Genomic DNA, 6,000 nt, shown 5'->3' with positions numbered 1-6,000 from the left:
TCCACCGGATGGGGAGGTTGTCCTTTGATGAGGGGCTGAGGCTTATATTCTCTGAAGTTTAGAAGAATGTGAGGCGATCTCATTGAAACAGGCAAGATTTTGAAGGGGTTTGATAGGTTAAATGCTGAGACTGTTTCTGTTGAGCATAGAATTTAAAATGTGGGCCACAGTCTTAGGAAAAGGGACCAATCATTTAGGACTGAAATGAGGAGAAATCACTTCACTCAAATGGTTGTAAATCTTTGGAAATCTCTACCTCAGAGGCTTGTGGATGCTCCATCATTTAAGGCTGGAATAGACAGTTTTATGGGGCTAGATTTTATTGGGGGGTGGCGGGGGGCAGTATTGCTGATCCTCTAGTTAGGAATGTTATTGGGGAACAATTTACATAAGGCTGCCCCACAATGATAATATGTTACAGGTGCCTTAATAAGCTCCACGTGGGACTTCTGCTCCTCAGTGGCAGGAAATCTCACCTTTGGGAGCTGGCGGTCGGTCTGTGTCGTCCCGTCAGCGTAAGAAGCAAATGGTGACCTCTGCTGGAACTACAAGGGACTCCCCGGCAATAAAGGTCAGGGATGCTGGACTATGTTGGGACTGTTTTGGATGGTGAAGAATCAAGGATCCCCTGGGAAAGGAGCAGGGAATAGGGGGGAGGGTCACATTTTGGAGCTCTGCTGGGGAAGGCACAAAGGAGAATACCATTTTTAAGGGAATGGGGTGCACATAGAGCACCCCCAAAAGAGGTGCCTCCTCTTTCTTCCTGACTTTTCAACAGAGCTGATGAAAAAGTGGCTTGCCTACTCTCGTCCGCCTATCACCACCACCCATGTTATGGAGATGGAATCAGATGCTCAACTGCCCCTTAATTGGGCAGTTAAGGATCTCAAAAAGACTAAGGGCAGGCAGGCCACTGGGTGCCTTAACCACCCATCAGATTATGGGGAATAGTTCAGGGTTGGGTGGGAAGACAGGGGACAATCCACCTGTAATTGTTGGGTGCGATCCCCCCATACCATGTCCAAAAGGGCAGTAAGATGCAGCCCTTGGTATCTCTGAGAATCAGGAGATATGGGGAATAGGTGGGAAAGTGGAATTGAAGCCTGAGATCAGCCAGGATCATTTTGAATGTTGGAACAGTCTTGATGGCTGTGTGATGTATTCCTGCCCCTATTTCCTGTGATCCTGTGTCAGTGGAATTGATAACATTTATATTAAAAGTAGACATGCATACTGTCCAATTTCATTTAGGATCAGAGTTGGGTTTTGCATCAGGATTCACAGGATGACTAAACAGACACAGACACAACAGTAATAACAATTGTTATGATGGCAGCTGATACTATTGGACAGGTCATATCCCAGGGTGGAACCTGAGTTGATAGATCCTAACTTTTATTTTTTGCTTAGAAATGTGGAGAGTGGCTACTGAATAGGATGGTACCACACGATTTCCCAGCAGGAGAGATTAGGTGACTCTGGTTGGCGGCATCAAGGTCATGCATTGCCATCTTATCAAACTGATCGCCCCAGGGAAGCCACTTTCTAAATAGAAAATTAGGCTCAGGAAAATTATTACCCGGAGTGCTGGAGTTCCTGAGCTGCTGGAATTGTTTTGCCACCTTTTCTTGTATTTGTTCTCCATTGCCTCGGCTATTCACGTGCTCTCAGTGTGTCTCAGGCGTTTTAAATTTATTTTGTAATGCTACTCTGTTGTTCCATGTTAATATCTTAACCACCTCTAAATTTCCGTTTCAACATTTGCCAGGCCGTTCTAATTCTCTCGAATTCTTCCTACACCTTGTTCTGTTCCTTTTAAATGTGTTTTTCCCAGCTCTGTTGAAATGTTCAATATTAATTTCATGATTTTTCACAGATGCCCTCTGATCCAACATTTTTTGTTTTTGTGTCAGATTTGCCTTAATGCCCTCAGGGCAATGGGATGGGTAATAAATACAGTCTTGCTTATGTCACACATATCCCAAGGACAAATAAAATAAATTTCAGTATTATAGAATTCCTACAGTGCAGAAGGAGGCCATTTGGCCCATCGAGTCTGCACCAACTCTCTCTGATAGAGTACCTTACTCAGGCCCTTTCCCCCATCTTATCCCGGTAACCCCACACATTTACCATCCCTCTAACACAACCTAGGACACTAAGGGGCAATTTAGCATGGCAACCCACCCAACCAGAACATCTCTGGACTGTGGGAGGAAACTGGAGAACCTGGAAACCCATGTATACATGGGGAGAATGTAAAAACTCCGTACAGACAGTCACTCAAGGCCAGAATTGAACCTGGGTCCCTGCCACCATGAGGCATTAGTGCTAACCACTGTGCTATCGTGCAGTTTGCACTGTGAATTCTGCATTGTTGGTTTCATTTTTAATTAGACAGCAGCATCAATGCTTTGACTAACAACATTCTTGGTGGGGCACATTTCCTGGAAATAAGCAATGCCAGGAGACCTTTGGTTTACAGGAAATCATCCAGGTATGGACTTGTATGCACTCTGCTTCTATTTTTTGGGGCTGCACAGTCACACAGTGGTTAGCACTGCTGCTTCACAGCTCCAGGGAGCTGGGTTCGATTCCCGGCTTGGGTCACTGTCGATGTGGAGTTTGCACATTCTCCTCGTGTCTGCATGGGATTCCTTCGGGTGCTCTGGTTTCCTCCCACAGTCCAAAGATGTGCAGGTTAGGTTGATTGGCCATGCTAAAATTGCCCCTTAGTGTCCTGAGATGCGTAGATTAGAGGGATTAGTGGGTAAATATGTAGGGATATCGGGGTAGGGCCTGGATGGGATTGTGGTCAGTGCAGACACGATGGGCCAAATGGCCTATTTGTGTACTGTAGAGTTTCTATGATTTCTATACGATGTAGATTGACAGTTGAGAGAGTGAAGCACTACAGATAGTGAATCATCAATTTACCCAGTGTCTAAAGTATACGGTGTATGTCTGGAAAGGTGAATTTCAGACCAAAGGCTTCCAAAATGAATTTCTAGAATGTATCTAGTATCAGCTATGAATAAATGACTATATTAAAGCATTGTTTGTTTGTTTAAACCAGCTAAATGGCATCTCTAATATTAAATAACAATAACTCTGATGCAGCACCTTTAATAAAACACTCCCAGCAACTTCACAGAAATGTAATTTAAGAAAAGTTGATGCTGGGTTATAATGTATAACTAAAAACTGATTTAATCACAGTTGAAAAAATATTCCACTATTAACTCCAGTTAAGCAAACACCCACCCCAAAATATTTTTCAGCACTTGAAGAGAAGACACAAACAGAAGAAACTTTAAGTCTAACCAGATAAGTACCGTAAATAAAATGCACGTCTGTTAGCATCTGAAAGAAAGATGAGTCATCCTTTCGGTTGGGAAACCTCATCAGAGTTGTCCGCAATGTTTCTCCCTCTATAAAATATCACTTGGTTAAATTTTCATTCAGTGTTTGGTAGAAAAAGGTTTTCAATTCATTCTGTAGATAAATGTTATAGAAAAAGCCAGCAAACCAACCACCCTGAACTTCATGAGTCAATCTTGCCAGAAGTGTGGTAAAAGATACAACAATCCTCTCATTAACTTTTAATGAGGTTTTAAATTCTCCATTACTTTTGTTAAGAATTTTCTACATACTTCCCACACAACAATTTCCCCAAGCACAGATGCAGTATACTGTCAATATTCTTCCATTGAGGACCAAGCACTAGAGAGAAATTATTGTTTCAGTTTTAGTTATAAATGCTAACTATGATTCATATATATTCAGTTCGAACCTGAATGTGTCATTTCTTAAAGCTTAGGTTGTTACTGCTAACATTCAGTCATAATGTCTAATCTTTAAAATTCGAACAAAGTTTGATGTGGTTAAACAGTGAATCAGATATGATTTTTTTTGTAACTGCAAAGTCTCATTATTCCAGCCACACAGTTTTCAGAAGCAGCCGTTTTGACTGCACAGAGGATCGATGATGTGCATATCACACATGCTATGTTTACTCTACAACAAAATGATTCTACATTTCAGCTTGAATACAGCCTGTACTTTATAATCATTTCATGTATGAAGGTGGAGTAAGAAAACAAACAAACCTTTTTATGCTGCAATATTCTGCTTAAAAGAAAGATTTGGAACTATCATCTATGATTGCTTTGACAAAAAAAATCATGCTTAATAAAGATGGGAACAAACGTAATAGAGAGAACAGGATCAGGGAGTAAAATTGTGGTGGCTTTAATAAAGTTGAAATTCTGCAATAAAATTTAAATCCTGAGTTATTCATACACTAGTATAAGACTGTCTATGTTATTATTTATAGCCAGAATATAGTGAACTGGATTTCTTTCCTCTCATTGGAGATGAAGATGTGGTGCAAATTTCTCACGCTATCCTGACCCTGTTGTGACCCTGACCCAGTTCCCTTCTTTTAGAGTCCATTCACTCTATATGGTAGGCTCCTTCACATGAAGGGAGCTGTTGCTGCTGATGAGAAGGAGGAGGAGTACAGTTCTGTAATCCAGTGGGACCATGAAGCGGGGAAGCTGGTGCTAAAGGTGGCAGTAATATCTTGCAGATCTGAGAACATTTTTGAATTAATGCTTTGGACAAGATTTGGCCTTCAGGAGGTGGAGATTAAGTCCTTTTAATGAGGAAGAGACAGCCATTGTAAGGTCTTCTTGCTCCAATTAGTTGATTAGACAGCCTGATTTTTGTTTTATTCATTCATGGAATGGAGGTTTTGCAGGGTAGGCCAGCATTCAGTGTCCTAAGTGTCCAGGTCATGTTGAGTTGCCTTCTTGAACAGCTGCAGTCATTGCAGTCAAGGTGGTTAGTAAAGGGGGTTCTAGGAGTTTGACCCAGTGACAGTGAAGGAATGGTGATATGCTTCTAAGTCAAGGTGGCTTGGAGGGCAACTTCCAGGGGGTGGTGTTCCCATGTATCTCCTCCTCCTGTGTTCTAGATGATAGTATTTGTAGGTTTGAAAGGCACTGTTGAAGCGTGTGTTCCTGCAATACATCTTGTAGATGGTGCACACTGTTGCTACTGTGCATTGGTGGTGGAATGAGTGAATGTTTGTGAAAGGGATACCAGTCAAGTGGGCTGCTTTGTCCTGGATGGTGTCAAGCTTCTTGAGTATTGTTGGGCTGCACTCATCCAGGTAAAAGGAGAGTATTCCATTACATTCCTGACTCGTGCCTTGTCGATTGTGGACAGGTTTTGGGGAGTCAGGAGCTGAGTTACTTGCTGCAGGATTTCTAACTCTGACTTGCTCTCGTAGCCACAGTGTTTATATGGCTAGTTCAGTTGAATTTTTGGTCAATGGTAATTCCAGGGATGTTGATAGTGGGGGATTCAGTGATGGAAATTCAATGAATTTCGAGGGGAGATGATTAGCTTCTCTTTTGTTGGAGAATGACATTACCTGGCATTTCTATGGCAAGAATGTAACTTGTTTTTTATCATATGTGTATATAATCCAGTTGACAGAATATGACTAGTACTGCCTCTTGCAAATCTGTCTTGAAGTCTTGTTATTTTCTATATTTACCAATGACTTAGATGAGATAGCAGCGAGTTCAAAATTTGGATGAAAATTGTAGACACTAAGTTAGGTGGCAGAGCAATTATTGTAGATGGGAGTTGAAAGGACATTTCAATAGGACATTAATAGATTTGATCAGTGGGGTAACTGCAACAATTAAAGTTTAGTGTGGAAAGAGTGAGATCATCCACTTAGAAAATACTGATCTTTCTTTCTATGGCACTAAGTAGTGAGAAAGCAGGAACTGAGAAAGGACAGAGCCATTTAGGTCGATGTACAGAAACCTGTAAAAACTAGTAGACAGTTACAAAGAAAATAATTAAAATGCCTAATTGACATTGCCTTTATCACAAGGGATTGGAACTCTTTTCAAGTTTTAACATTTTTTATTTTATTAGTCGCAAATAAAGCTTAAATTAACACTGCAATGAAGTTACTGT

The sequence above is a fragment of the Carcharhinus amblyrhynchos genome, chromosome 1 (genome assembly GCF_965287045.1).
Source record: "Carcharhinus amblyrhynchos chromosome 1, sCarAmb.v2.hapA, whole genome shotgun sequence".
Taxonomy (NCBI): Eukaryota; Metazoa; Chordata; class Chondrichthyes; order Carcharhiniformes; family Carcharhinidae; genus Carcharhinus; species Carcharhinus amblyrhynchos.
Note: the sequence above shows the minus strand (reverse complement) of the source record.